General features: G+C 45.0%; 1 protein-coding gene across 3 annotated transcripts in view; it reads left to right on the forward strand.

Annotated features, from left to right (window-relative positions):
• n4bp3 (NEDD4 binding protein 3) overlaps window positions 1-15,616 on the forward strand; it is a 124,262-nt gene that overhangs the window by 88,177 nt on the left and 20,469 nt on the right. The window contains exon 1 of one of the 3 annotated variants that reach the window (XM_048543568.2): window positions 7,389-7,516. The exons of the other annotated variants lie outside the window; for them this stretch is intronic. The gene's annotated coding sequence lies outside the window, so the exon portion shown is untranslated. Of the gene's footprint in view, window positions 1-7,388; window positions 7,517-15,616 lie in introns of those variants that run through there. 3 annotated transcript variants of the gene reach the window in all.

The following is a 15,616-nucleotide window of genomic DNA, read 5'->3' on the forward strand; positions in this document are numbered from 1 at the left end:
GCATAAAATATTGACCAGTTGTCGATTCGAACATCTGGAGTTGAGTGAATTCCTATTCTATGCTGTTACCACATCTCCCTCCTGCTGCTTTAGACATGATGGAAATTCCCCATCAACATGGCTCATTGTTTCTGTGTCCTTCGCATATCAGCATCGATGGATCAGCACAGGAGATTTTTCATGAGTCGCTACAATCTAATATCATTACATTTGATTGTACTGGTTGGGCAGTGGACCAAAGTAGTAATTACTTAAAACAGTTGGAGAGTTTGTTGAAATATGTGCTGCCTGCAAGTTTTCCTTTGTGATTGTGAGCTTAATTTAATGACTGCAGCAGGCAGAGCCTGACGTCAGACATTACAGGAATATGCACATCACTGACTGGGCCCAGCCTTTATTGCCCGTTCCTACTTGCCCCTTTAGAAGGTGGGGGTGAGCTGCCTTCTTGAGCCCCTGCAGTCCACCGGCTGTAGGTAGACCCACAGTGCCCTTGCGGGGGGGGAGTTCCAAGGTTGTGACCCAGTAACAGTGAAGGAGTGACGATATATTTCCAAGTCAGGATGGAGAGTGGGTTGGAGAGGACCTTACAGAGGGTGGTGTCCCCGTGTTTCTCTGTGCTTGACCTTGTAAATGGCAGGCACGTGGTAAATAGGAACAGCAGGAGGCCGTTCAGCCCGTCGAGCCTGCTCCGCCATTCAATGTGGTCCTGGCTGATTATCCAACTCAGTCCCCTGTTCCTACTTTCTCCCCCATACACTATATCCCTTCAGCCCTAAGGCGTATAACTGATTATTTCTTGAAAGCATTCAATGCTTTGGTCTCAATTGTTTTCTGTGGTAGAGAATTCCACAGACTTCCCACTCTCTGGGTGATGACATATCTCCTCATCTCAGCCCTAAGTGGCCTTCTCTGTATCCTTAGATTGTGACACCTGGCCCTGGACTCCCCGATCATTGGGAACGTCCTTTCTAGCCCTGTTAGAATGTTACAGGTTTCTATAAGATCCTCCTGCTTTGTTCTTCTAAACGCCAGTGAACAAAGCCCTAACTGATCGAGTCTCGCTTCATACATTATTTGCGCCACCTCGGGAATCATTCTGGTAAACCTTTGTTGCACTCTCTCAATCGCCAGAACATCCTACTTCAGGTAAGGAGACCAAGAACTGCACACACTTCTCCAGGTGTGGTCTCACTGAGGCTATGTACAATTGCAGCAAGACATCGCTGCCCCTGTACTCCAATCCCCTCATTGTCAAAGCCAACATCCCATTGTGTTCTTCACCACCTGCTGCACCTGCAACCAACTGATACACAAGGACGCCCAGCTCTTGTTGCACCTTGCCCCTTTCCCAATCTGTTGCCATTCAGAGAATAATCTGCCTTCCGGTTTTTGCTAGCGTACTGGATAACCTCATACTTATCCACATTTGTATTTCACCTGCTATGCAATTGTCCACTGTTCAACTTGTCCAAATCACACCAAAATATCCCTGCAACTTCCTCACAGCCCACCCTCTTAGCCAGCTTTTGCAGTAGGCGTGGGTTTGGAAGGTGCTGTCTAAGGAGACTTGGGCAGTTTCTGCAGGGCATCTTGTAGATGGCATACCCTGCTGCTACTGAGCGTCATTCCTGGTGGTGGGAGTCGATCAGGCAGCGACTACATTATCCTGAATGGTGTCAGGTGCCTTGACTGTTGGAGCTGCATCCAACAAGGCACATGGTAATTCAGTGAAATCTCTGCACTGTGGAAGAAAATTGGGAGGCCTCTGTACTTGTGCTGTTCTGGTTGGAAGTGGTCGTGGGTTTGGAAGATGCTGTTTGAGGATCTTTGGTGAATTTCTGCGATGCATCTTGTAGCTAGTAGACACTGCTGCTACTGTGCATCAGTGATGGAGGAAGTGGATGCTTGTGGATGAAGTGCCAATCAAACAGCCTGCTTTATTCTGGATGGTGTCAAGCTTCTTGAGTGTTATTGCAGCTGCACTCATCCAGGCAAGTGGGTAGTATTCCATCACACTCTTTACTTGAACCTTGTAGATGGTGAATAGGCTTTGAAGAGCCTGGAGGTGAGTTACGTGCTGCAGTATTCCTAGCTTCTGACCTGCTCTTGTAGCCTCTGTGTTTATGTGGTGAGTCCAGTTGAGTTTCTGGTCAATGATAACCTCCAGGATGTTGATAGTAGGGATTCAGTGATGGTAACACCATTGAATGTCAAGGGGTGGTGGTTAGATTAACTCCTACTGGGGATGGTCATAGCCTGGCATTTATGTGGCATGAATGTTACCTGCCAGTTGTCAGCCCAAGCCTGGATATTGTCCAGATCTCGTTGTGTTTGAACATGAACTGTTTCAGTTCCTGTTAAGCACAGGAGTAAATGTGAGGAGACCACATTGTTTAGATGTATGGTCAAAGACTGAAGTGCTCAAACAGAATTAGAGTCAGTGTTGCAGGTTGGACATACAGTTAGAGACATCACTACATGGTCTCAGGCCCAATCTAACCTGCCATCAACATGCTCATAATCATGCACACAATCTTCCTATGGCAATTGTAAAGTAAATAGACAAGATAAAGTGTGGTAATTCTTGACTGTCTTTTTATCCAATAAAAACAAAGTACGCAAATGCTGGAAATCTGAAGCAAAAACAAAGTAGCAGCTGTAGGCAGGGAACCAGAATTAACATGTTGAATCCAATGTGACTCTCTGCAGCAGAGACCTGAGCGAGTGTTAGACCGCACTTGAAACATTAGCTTTGTGTCTCTCCATGGGTGCTGCCAGACCTGCTGAGTTTCTCCAGCACTGTTTATTTTTGTCCATACCTGGTTATGTTTATAAATAGTGAACAGAGGTATTTAAATAAAGCTTTAAAAGTTGCCTTTTTTATGGCCCTTATGTTTTTCTGTTCATGACCTTCTGCAGTGTAGGTGTCTTGTGTTTGACTTCCTGTGGGGCTTCAGGGCAGCATGGAGGGGTTGACCACTGAAAGGAGTTGTCTCTAGTCATGGCCCCTTTCATTACCATGTACGTTCTCCAAAGCCAAATATTCAGGATTGATTCTGGCATTGGGCCATCCACTTGCATCTTTGTGAGCCTCAAGTATTGGGAACTGTGAACAAATAGATGTCAAGTACAAATCTGAACTGCTCAAATCAGTTGGGACTCAATACATTGAGCAGTTTGATGGTGGAGAATTCTTGGAGCTGTCATTCAGTAGTAGGGTCACCTGCATTTCTGGGCATCCCTCCTGGAAAGGAGCCCTTGAACCTAACCTCCAGTTTCTAATCTAAGCACAGTGTCCTAAGCAGCTCATACCCTCTCTTCCTTCCATCCCTCTCACCATTGCACTTCCTGTAAATGCTCCTCATTCATTGCACATATTGTGACTGAGAAAGAAAGAGATTTTGCAAGCTTTGCTGCAAAGCCTGTGTTTACTTCCATTTTTTGGGCAAGGTACTATCTCTGAAACTTATAGTTGCCTTTTTGACCCCTGCGTGGTAGAAGTCTCTGCCCCGCATCTTCACTGCACATGCCCAGAGATTGCTCATGTGGTCAAGAGTAGCAATGAGCCATGAGGGCAATACACCACTTGATCTGGAAGGAATATTCTGCTTTATTTTCCCTCCACCTCCTGGCCCTCCTCCTCAGTGCGATCCCACTGCCGATAGTTTAGGAATGCAGCAGCGAGGGCTCGGAGATTGTCAGACGGCTGTTGAGATTGGTTTGGGTTCAGTTGGTATATTGCAGCTCCTCCCTGTTTATCTTCTCAATTTTGATGCTGATTTAATTTGAATAGCGAATTATTACATGTTTTCATTTTGACAAAAATTCTTTCTGGGCATGTATTTTCCTGTATCTCGATTTTGTTCCCTGTATTTAAATTTTGACCTCTTCAAAGATTCGATCCATGCACCACATTCATCAAAATAAGGTCCCTCAGTAGACTGAAGTGATGTGTGCAGTGGTGAGGGATGATTTATATACCCTTGGCCATGTGATTCCCAGCTGCCTAGTTTTGGACTCTACTAATATGCATTGAGCCCCATATAGTATTCATCATATTATGATCATTCTTCCCTGCAAGAGTATGAATAAATCCTATCTCAATTCACAATACTGGATATAAAATGACCTGTTCCCTGCTTGTTTCCTCTTTGTACCGATCTGGGAAACTATCTCATGTATTTGTCATAAACTTGGCCTCTGGGGGTGAATATCCTGGTCCTGAAGAATCTAATGACAGCCACCAATTTAGAAATGTGACCAGTTTCTCATTGCATCCTGGACTACGTTTCATACAAGCCAAGAAAAGAAATGAAGTACATAACACTTAAATATTTCACTTTGCATGACCTCAGCTTGTGTCAAGATGAATGAAATGCTGTTGAAGTGAGAATTACCTGTTGTGTAGAAAGAATCAGGTTGGCCACCGTCGGCCATGTTGGGGTGCGGGGGATCAAAGGACCAGAGGTCAGGGTCAGTGATGTCCTTTTTGTAGGTGAGAGTAGCATTTTGTGACCTACTGTTTGTGTTCTCACAGTAGTTTGAAAGCAGCTCGGGGCGATTAAAATAAAGAAGCTTCACGGAATTAATGCCTGGGAGTGTAACACTAGCAGCATTTCCCCAGCGTAGGGGAGTCTAAAACAAGGTGGCATTAGGCTTGAGGTGAAAGGGGAGAGATACAGAAGGGTGCAGGGGGGCAATTTGTTCACACAGAGGGTGGTCTGTGTTTGGAATGGGCAATGGTGGAAGTAAGTACAGTTTTATCATTTAGGGAACATGATACATGGATGCAATAGATACGGAAGGAAATGGACCGAATGCAGGCAAATGGGTCTATTTAATTGTGAAAACTGGGTGACATCGACAAGTTGGGCCGAAGGGCTTGTTTCCATGCTGTAGACCTGTATGGCTCTGTAACAGATATTTATTTTCCAGCTAACTGTTACGTACAAACAATACCTTCCAGGGTCACCTCAATATTAATCTATCGGATTACAACAAAACAGTATGTTTATTGCACAGTGTTGTGCTTCAGGTGGCTGGTGATAAGGGTCACGTACAGTGATGATATCATGAGCATGTTTATTTTAAAGGTACTGGCTATGAGACATAACTCAACAGTGTGCCCAGACTATTTGAAGATTGCTGGTTCTTGTGATTACAGTATTACACTTATTACATACACCTCTCATTTCCTGATGTATTCTCTTCCTGACATTGCAGTTTAGTGGGAGGTACATATGTAAAAGGGTAGCCTACTGCACCTTGTGTAACAGCTCCATCCACTGATTGTATGGTTTTGATTTTTAAAGCTACTGGCCTTTATCTTGTTGTCTTTATTCTGCCCTTTTACTTTGTCTCGTCAGAAATCACTCCACACCAGGTTATAGCCCAATGGGTTTATTCGAAAACACAAGCTTTCAGAGCCTCGCTCCTTCTTCTACTGTCAGAGCTGCCCACCCTGCCTTGGCGTTTTCACCCGAAATTCCAGTATCGCGGAACATTTAGTTCCTAACTTTGGTCACTCTGCAGCCATGTAATGACTGTTAATTCAAATTGGTTCAAAATTCGCCACTCGCTACACTCTTGCTTTATCTACGTTTTGTGATAGCTTCCTTTGTTAAGATGACAGTGCCTTCAGCTTTAATGCTGATTAATCTTTCTTCCAACCTCCTCCCCCCTCGCCGTGCCATCTTAATCCTGAGTATTGTTATCGTCTGTACTGAGCTCTCTCTGTCTCTCTCTCTCTCCCTTTATGCTTTATCCTAATTGCTATTCTGGGGGAGTAACACCTTGGGTTATTGCTTGACCCTCACCTGAGTTTTCAGAGCAAGGCAACCTTTATCCACTTTGAAAGGATTACATCCCACTGCCAACTGCCCTTGCACTTCTTTTCAGTGTGGCCCTCTATCACCAGAGAATTAAACTGCTCCCTGCGACACCACCACCCCCCCCACCCCCCACTTCCCCTGCCATCAGGTGTGGAAATTCACCCCAATCCATTATCCCAGCAGCTTCTGAGGGCCCTGTTGTGGTGCAGTGGTAATGTCTCTACCCCTGGGACAGTGGACCCAGGCTCAAGTCCCACCTGGTCCAGAAGTGTGGAATAAAATCCCTGAACAGATTGATTAGAGATATAGGTTTTTTTGGGGGCGGGGGAAAAAAGAGATCCCAGCAGTTCCGAGCTCCACTGGCTGACTTTAAAATTATTACCCCCATTCCCAAAATCTTTTCATTGTGGTAGCACCCACTTTTCCTGGCAACCTCTGTCTCGAGTCACCTCCTGATCCTGCCAGCAGGGAGCACTCCCTTACCTTGTGGATTTCAATGTGTCATGTCACCTTCAAAAACCTCCAGTTTGAAGAAGTTTAGTTGCCTTTCCCTGTGTGCTCGCTCTCTCTCTCCCTCACTCTCCCTGTCTCCCTCTCTACCCCTCTTTTTCTCTCTTTCTCACTCTGTCTCTCACTTTCTCTCCCTGTCGCTCACTCTCTCATCACTCTCTCTCTTCACTTTCTCTGTCTCTCCCACTCTGTCTTCACTCTTGCTCTTCACTCTCTCTCGCCCTCTCTCTCCCATTGCCCCTCTCTCTCCCTCCCTCATTCTCTTTCTCTTTCCCACTCTCTCTCTCACACATACGCCCACACTCCCTCTCTCTCTCTCCTTCATTCTCTCTGTCTCTTTCCCACCCTCACTCTCTCTCTCACACACACACTCCACCTCTCTGTCTCTTTCTCCTTCATTCTCTGTCTCTTTTGCACTCTCTCTCTCTCTTTCTTTCTCTCACCCACACTCCCCCCCCCTCTCTCTCTCTCTCTGTCTCTCCCCCTCCCCCTCAATCTGCCTCTTTCCCACTCTCTCTCTCTTTTGCACACTCCCTCTCTGTTTCTCTCTCTCATTCTCACCATCCATTCTTTCCCTCTAATCCATGAAGAATAGTGAAGCATCCCCCTGTCCAGAAGGTTGACACTGGAAACAGCAGCTGTTGGAGATCAGGGGAAATAAACAATGGAACCTGTGAAATATGGGCTTTTTTTAGTAACTTTGTTTTCCTTTCTTTCTCAGTCACATCTGCAGTCTGTGATCTTGTTGAAAACAAATCCCTTTTAGAGGTAAAAGTGTCAGTCTGTCTTTGCTGTTAATTTTGGTGCTGCTTACCTAGGTATGAATTTTGTTTTCAGCACACTTCTCTATTGACATGCTGCCAAATAGTTTAAAATGTGGAGTGTTAGGTTTTTTTTTAAGCACCAGTATCTGTATTCATATAACGTGCCTATAGTACCTCAGTTCGCTCGACTGAAGAGCCCCTGGTTGAACAAAGTCACTTAGCCTCGTATTACTCATGATGAGCTAAATTTGGAAGCCTGGAGGGGTTACTGAGGTGACACAGTGATTACAGGATTAAATGGGGAAGTAGCGACTTACAATGGTGTGTCTGACCTTCAGGTTCTGTGTTTCATAATCCTCTCTGCTTCAATTTGTAAACGAGAAACTGCTCTCTGGACTGAGCAAAATAAGAGTAAGTGAATTTGTTTTATACAATTTTCTCGGCCTGCCCCAGATCAGTAAGATGCGTTTGTATATTTCCAGGCTTTCAGCCGTTAGACTGTGACTGCTATTGCTGTTTAGCACCTATTGTCGTTGCTTTTGTGTTAAAGAAGTGGTTATCTGACAAAATTAATGATTACTTGTTATACTAAACGGATATCCCGTTAGATTCCGGTCCTTCCTGTGTTTTTTAATGAACATCTTGTACTTTATAAGCGCCACTTTCTCTGCCCATGCATAGAATTGGAGAGGAGCCTTGGATAGATACTTTTTATATGAAAACAGAACTATCATCTCTAGTGAGGAAAGGAACTGAGGGACAAGCAGTATTCCTTTTTATAGACATTTATTTCTTTTAATTGCCCCAAAGCTTTTGTCACTTCTGACTTCTCTTCTAGCTGGATATTTCCAATATCTTTCATTGCAAGGGATTTTGACTCATTCTGAATGTTAAGCAGTGTTTCTATAAATAGAAGTAAAATGCACTGGAGAATGTCAAAGGCTGCAAATCAGTGGCCCTCTTAGGGGAAGGCGATGGCCCAGTGGTATTATCATTAACTGGTAATCCAGAAACTCAGGTAATGTTCTGGGGACCTGGGTTCAAATCCCACCACAGGCAGATGGTGCAATTTGAATTCAATAAAAATATGGAATTAAGGGTCTAATGGTGACCACGAATCTATTGTCAGGAAAAACCCATCGGGTTCACTAATGTCCCTTTAGGGAAGGAAACTGCCATCCTTACCTGGTCTGGCCTACATGGGACATCAGACCCACAGCAGTGTGGTCGACTCTAAACTGCCCTCTGGGCAACTAAGGATGGGCAGTAAATGCTGCCTGGCCAATAACGCCCTCATCCTGTGAATGAATAAAACAAATTGTATGCTCGTGAGATTCTGATAAAATGTTGGAAGAATGCAGCGTACAAATCATTGAAAACCATTTTATTTGCTTCTCGGTTGCCCTCAAGCTAGTGCCGCACATACCTGGCATCTTTCTAGTATGGCAGATATGGAAACATAGAGTAGGACAGAAGATAGGACAGACCTGCTGGAACCTTCATTCACATCTTTGCTAATTGTCTCCTCCAGGCTCTGCTCCTAAATTACAACTCCTCCAAACCTTATGTTGGCCATATTCCATCCTGCACCAATGTCCTGTTTGCCTAAGACCCTTGTCGTCGCTCACCTCCATTAGTCAGATGAATCATTTTTCTTACTGATGTGTCTTAATTCCTTGCCTATGACATTGGTCCTTGGTTGCTGTCTAACTACCTCCAGCCCACCTGCCTCACTTGTGTAATCCCCCAAAGTCTTCATTTCTGTCAGTGATGTTTCCTCTATTTGGACTTTGTGCTGTCTGCTGGCTGGGTCCCACATTGTACATTTCCTCTTTGAAACTCTTTCAACTCCTCACGCCTGGCTCCCCTCTTCAAGCTTTTGCGCACTTTTCCAGTTTAATGTCACGGCTCACTCATTCCCCTTTCCTTTGTCTTGATGAAGTGTCTGAGAAGATGATTTCACTCCTGTACTTTAACCCAGCTCCACAACTCCTCCATTTCTCAAAATGCCATGCAGTACCTTAACTTCAATTTATATTTCTTTGTTCCCTCATGGGATGTGGACATCTCAGGGCTAGACCAACTTTATTGCCGATCCCTAATTGCCCAGAGGGCAGTTAAGAGTCGACCACATTGCTGTGGGTCTGGAGTCACATGTAGGCCAGACCGGATAAGGATGGCAGTTTCCTTCCCCAAAGGACATTAGAGACCACATGGATTTTTTCCTGAGAATGATTTCATGGTCATCATTAGATCCTTAATTCCAAAGATTTTTATTGAATTCAGATTCCACTATCTGCCATGGAGGGATTCTAACCCCGGTCCCCAGAACATTAGCTGCTTTCTGGATTAATAGTCCTGTAAATCCACAGCTAGGCCTTCACCTCCCTCTTGTCCCATACCTGTTCCCTTCTTAGGAGCAAAATTCCTCTTCCCCTGGAATGAGTAGGTTAAATAGGAGTATTCCCACAAGGCCTCGTGATTAGTTCTTTTCCCTGAATATGTGGTCTTCACTACACTTACCAGGCAGCCAGGAGAAACAAGAACCAAAAGGCTGTGTCCCAGATACATCAAATACTCCCCAGTTCTGAGGTAGGGTCACCGGACCCGAAACGTTAACTCTTACTTTCCTTCACAGAAGCTGCCAGACCTGCTGAGCTGTTCCAGCAACTTCTGTTTTTGCTCCTGACTTACAGCATCCACAGTTCTTTTGGTTTTTAACTGGAAATTCATGTATCTGGTATCTGTGCCTTTGATTTCTTTGCATTTGTTAAAACCAGCTGAACGGCTGGAAGGTACCCTACCCTGCACATTATCTTTTGCACTCGTGCAGTTTCTACTTGGTTTAGAAGTAATTTATCAGCCACAGATAAAACTTCCAATTTACAAATGGTTTGTACTGTGGCCAATTTGATGTTTTGTTCAGTAATTTGAAGTGCTGCTGTCTCTTGTGACAATGTGGATGAAGATTGATTGCATTCAGTCTGTTGAGCATTAACTAAAGTTGTCTTTGCCCATTCTCCTTTAACCGGGCTCAGGAATGGTTGTTTGACCGAGCGTTGGGTGAGTCCCATGTGACCAGGAATCGGCCCTGTCTGAAGTTGGCGCCTGTGCTTCCCCTTTCCCACGCAGACCCCAATATCAACCTAGAAATTTCAGATGTGCCAGGACCAAATGGCTCATTTAGTGAGGAGGAAAGTAACGCAAGGGTTAGTCATAGAACCCTCTGGTAATCTCACCCCTCTCATCCCTGCCTCCTTGACCTGAGACAACCTGTCTCTCTTCTCTCCCACCTAACCGCTCCTCCCACCTCACTGACTAATCCCCACCACACCCCGCACGCGCCACTTTATGCATGAAAAAATTGCCCCTCAGGTCCCTTTTAAATTTTTCCCCTCTTACCTTTAACCTGTGCCCCTCTAGTTTTGGATTCTCGTACTCCCGGAAAAGACCTTGCCTATTCACCCTATCTATGCCCCTCATGATTTTATAAACCCCTATAAGATCACCCCTCAGCCTCCAATGCTCCAGGGAAAATAGCCCCAGACTATTCAGCCTCTCCCTGTAGCTCAAACCCTCCAACCCTGGCATCATCCTCGTAATTTTATTTTCTGCACCCTTTGAGGTTTCACAACATCCTTCCTACATCAGGGAGACCAGAATGTGTTCTGACAGTCTTCAATAAAATCAATTTCCATCAAAAATGCCCGCACTGGTTGTTTTCTGTAAACCCGGTACAGATCCTGTCGATTTTGCTGGATTTATGGACAATTTAATGAGGGTCCAGATGGCTGTTCAGAGCACCCTGTAAGCAGCAGATCATGACCTCAATCTATCTTCTGGAAATCTCGCTCTGAAATACACTGATTATTCACATCACCAGGCCATCCTTTACAACTGTGTTCATTAGAAAGAAAGAAAAAAATAGGAACTGAAAGATTAAAAGCTCTGTCGAATACTTGCAGAAGAGATTCTTTCAGAAATCCATGTGTTTTTCTAACCTAGTATCAGAGATAATGGGAACTGCAGATGCTGGAGAATTCCAAGATAATAAAATGTGAGGCTGGATGAACACAGCAGGCCAAGCAGCATCTCAGGAGCACAAAAGCTGACGTTTCGGGCCTAGACCCTTCATCAGATGCCTGCTGTGTTCATCCAGCCTCACATTTTATTATCTTATTTTTCTAACCTTGTTGTTTTGATTTGGAAAAAGCTTCACTTATTTATAATCCAAAATGACCTTAATACATGTAGCATAGGATTCTCCATTTCCAGATTTTGTTTTTATTTTAGTTCCTGTAAGTAGTTAATTTATTCACCAGGTGTGCATTTCTTCCTCACGTGCTTCGTCTTCAATAAAGGAATAATGCCTACTTTCTTCCAGTTCTAAAAACGACAAATGCTGGGAATCACAGTGGGTCAGACAGCATCCGTGGAGAGGACAGCTTGAGGCTTTTAGACTGGAAAAGTTAGCTCGCTCTGTCTCCAAGGATGCTGCTTGATCTGCTGCGATCTCCAGATTTGTTGTTTTCAGTGCAGATTCCAGCACCTGCAGTAACTTTCCCCTCCCCTTTCCAGTTCTGTCCGATACAACTTGGAGCTTATAATTTTGTGTATTCAAATTCCATCTCTGCGCCCGAGTTATTTCATTCTGCCAGAAAGCCGGGATGTGGCTCAGAATAAGAGCCCTGTGCGCAATAGTGTGTGGTGAGGAAGTGAATCGAGATGCCAAAGGCTCAAAGAGAGAGTCCCACATGACTTTCTCTCATTAGATGATGGGACATTTGTCACGTTTATTATCTGGAATCCTGTGCAAATCTGAAAAACTTCAGTTGAATCAGCTGGCTCTAAGCAGAGTGGTCGAGCACTCCGATGCGAAAATGTTACTCGTACCTTTGCTTCTAATCACTGTCCACACTTAATTGCAAACGTGTGGATATATGCCAGGCAGCATTAGGTTGGCATTAATTGCTGTGACCCACTGGAATCAAATAGCCATTAGAAGTTCGTGTTACCAGGCTCAAACGTGAGGCACATTTATTTGGGTGTGGTGCCAAAGGATTGTGTTACATGAGGAAACAAATCACTGGCTGTCTTTGGCTTGGGAGAAGCTGGAGTCAGATGTGTAAAGGAGGGGGATCTGCCAATTGTGTTTTCCTGTTGAATTCCATTCTTGGTATCATTGGCCAGTTGCTGGCTTTAGGAATCTAATAAAATAGTGCTTCATATTGTCCCTCCATGGTACACATGTCTTGCCTTATGCTGACACAAACGTTTCTGGTTTTTAAACAATGAGTCTCCAAATCCTGATGAACATACTCACCATCCAGTAGGAGGAAGACAGCAAATACTGTCCATTCTGCTCCATCCTTGGGTCATCTTACACAGCTGGCATTCAAAACTGTGGAAAGCTTTGCTGACCAGGAGAGATTAACCAAGATTGCTTTTCCTCTCCCAGTTTGTCTTTTGCGTAGGAACATAGCTTCACAAGTAAGCCATTCAGCCCATCAAACCAGCTCTGCCGTCCAATACATCATGGCTGATCACCCACTTCAATACCTTTTCCCCACACTATCCCCACGTCCCTGTATGTCAGTGATCGATTTCTAAATACCAATCTCGACATTGAGAATACTCCATGATTGAGCTTTCGGAGGTAGACAGTTCCAAAGATTCACGACCATCTGAGTAAAGAAATTCCTCCTCATCTTGGTCCTGAGGGGCTTCTCCCACAAATTTGATGTGGTCTTCCCTGATTCTAGACCTACCAAGCAGTGGGAACAATTTACCTACCCTGTCTATCCCTTTCAGCTTAGTGTGGGTTTCAATAATGTCTCATTCTTCAAAACTGGAGAGAACACAGGCCCCCGATTTGATCAATCCCTCCTTTACTAGCAGAGTCCTGCCATCCTGCAAACAGGTTTGGTGAAGCTGAATGTTAAGGGACCAAACACTGTGCACCCTGGGTGCAGTGTAACTAAATTTCCATACACCTAAAGCAAGGTTGCATTCACACACTCTGGTGATAAATACATTGTTAGCCTTTCATGGCTTACTGGTTCCTTCTAGTATCTTAATTCAATCTAACCTCTGATCATTTAAGAAATACTGTACATTTCTCTTTCTCCAAATCCAGGGGGTTTGCCATGGGCACGTGCATGGGCCCCAGCTATGCCTGCCTGTTTGTTGGTTAAGTCAAACAGACCCCCTTCGGTACGTACACTCGGATTGTCTCCCAACTGTTTCCACATTTCATTGATGAATGCATCGGTGATGCATCCTGTACCCAGGCAGTTCATCAACTTCACCAACAACTTCCACCCCACCCTCAAGTTCACTTGGTTTACCTCAGACACAGCCCTCCACTTTCTAGACCTCTCCACTTCCATTTCTGACAACAGTTTACAGACCGACATTTATTATAAACCCACAGAGTCCCATAGCTACCCAGACCATACCTCCTCCCACCCTGTATCCAGCGAAAACTCCATCCCATTTTCCCAATTCCTCCGTCTCTTTTGCATCTGCTGTGATGAGGTGACTTTCCACTCCCAGGCATCCTGAATGTCTGCCTTTTCCTCCCTCTGTCATCCAGACAGCCGTCCACTGCACCTCCTCCATTCCCCGGTCCAAGCTCTAAACCACCCCCAAACACAACAAAGATACGGTTCCCCCCGCCGGTCCTCACTTTCCCCCCACGAGCCTCTGCATCCTCAAATACTTCCGCCGACTCCAATTAGACCTCACAACCCGGTACATCTTCCACTCCCCACCCCTCCCCGCCTTCCACTCAGACCATTCCCTTCGCCACTCCTTAGTTCACGCCACAATCCCCACCACCCACTCCAACCCACCTGTACCTTCCCCTAAAACCATACAAGATGTAACACCTGCTCGCAAACCACCTCCCTCACTTCCATCCAGGGCCCTTAAAAGTCCTTCCAGGTAAGACCTAGCTTCATCTGCATCTCCTCCACCTTCGTCTGTTTCATCCGGTACTCCCGATATGGTCTTCTCTATCAGTGAGACCAAACATAGACTAAGTGACTGTTTGGCGAGCATCTTTGCCTGGCCTGTAATGGCCACGTTAACCTCCTGGACCGCTATTTCACCCCTCACTTGCCCTCACTCCCCCTCCAACAAGTCTGTCCTTTGCTTCCTCCAGTGTCGCAGCAAATCAGATCAAACATTTAAGGAACAACACCTTATCCAGGGCCCAGGGGGCTCAGCATTTCAAATAACATTCCCATCCATCCCCTGGCTCCCTTTCCAGCCCCACCACCTCCCTCCCATTCCACCTACCCTCGCTTTCAGCTACCAACTGAATTCATCTCTCCCATCGACCAATCAGGTCGTGCCCACTACCAGTGTCCACTTATCCACCACCATTCTGCTACTCCCCCACCCCCTTATCTGCAGCTCCCCATACCCCCACATCCACTCCTGAAGAACGGTAATCCCTGAAACACCAACCGCTCCTTTCCTCCAGATGTTGCTAGTACACTACCTCCTCGCCCAACAAAAACGGAAGTTGCTGGAAACGCTCAGCAGGTCTCGCAGCACCTGTGAAGGGAAATCAGAGTTAATGTTTTGGGTCTGGTGACCCTTCCTTAGAACCTGAAACATTTAAGTTTATTTCTCTTCACAGATGCTTCCATCCCTGCTGTGACTTTCCAGCAACTTTGTTTTTATTTCTGATTTACAGCGTCCGCAGTTCTTTCGGTTCTTTTTTATCTTCTAGCCCGAGTGCTTTAATTTTTCAAACCCACTTCCAGATTTTTTATCTGGCCCTTTCTGTAAAAAAGAAAAACCACATTTCATTTTGTGAAATATCAAATATTAAGCAATAAGTCCTTTGGAGAAACTGGTCTGACTGGGTTTGAGTGTCGACAGTGAGGGAGGATGACCCCATATCGGCAGAGATACATCATTAACCCACGGCTGTTTCAGTGATTTGTCACTTTAGCTGTGTGTATGTTAATTCCGCACTCTTGCTCTGTCAGAATCACTAACGCTTCAGCCGTCCTATGGCTGAGCACTGCTGATTTCTACAAAAATTTACAGCAGAACTCGAACATCAAACAGGGGTCCTCAACATCAATGAGATGGCAAAGCTTTGATTGTGTATTGGGTTAGCTGCCTGTCTTTTTCCTGTGTTTCAAATTTGAGTTGTTTGCCTGTTCCTGAATTGTGAGTTTGGACAATCTTAACTTATGTTTACAATACAAAACTATCTACAGGGTAACAATTAGCACTGTGGCTCAAAGGCTGTTGGATTGCTAAACTAGAAAATGGCGGGGGGGGGGGCGCGGTGCATGCGGAAAAGACACTTTTGTGGTGGGAGTATTCTGTTAGACTTCAGAATGTTGTTAATTAATAGATTATTGTGTAACCAGAGATGGAGGGAACAAGCACAAAGGGTTCTCTCATTCACAACCTGCTGATTTCTCCAAGCATTTGGATATATTAGTTATAATTTTCTCAAAGGGTGGGTCTAAAGATTTCTGTAAA

Source organism: Stegostoma tigrinum, chromosome 13, assembly GCF_030684315.1.
Source record: "Stegostoma tigrinum isolate sSteTig4 chromosome 13, sSteTig4.hap1, whole genome shotgun sequence".
In the NCBI taxonomy this organism is placed as follows: Eukaryota; Metazoa; Chordata; class Chondrichthyes; order Orectolobiformes; family Stegostomatidae; genus Stegostoma; species Stegostoma tigrinum.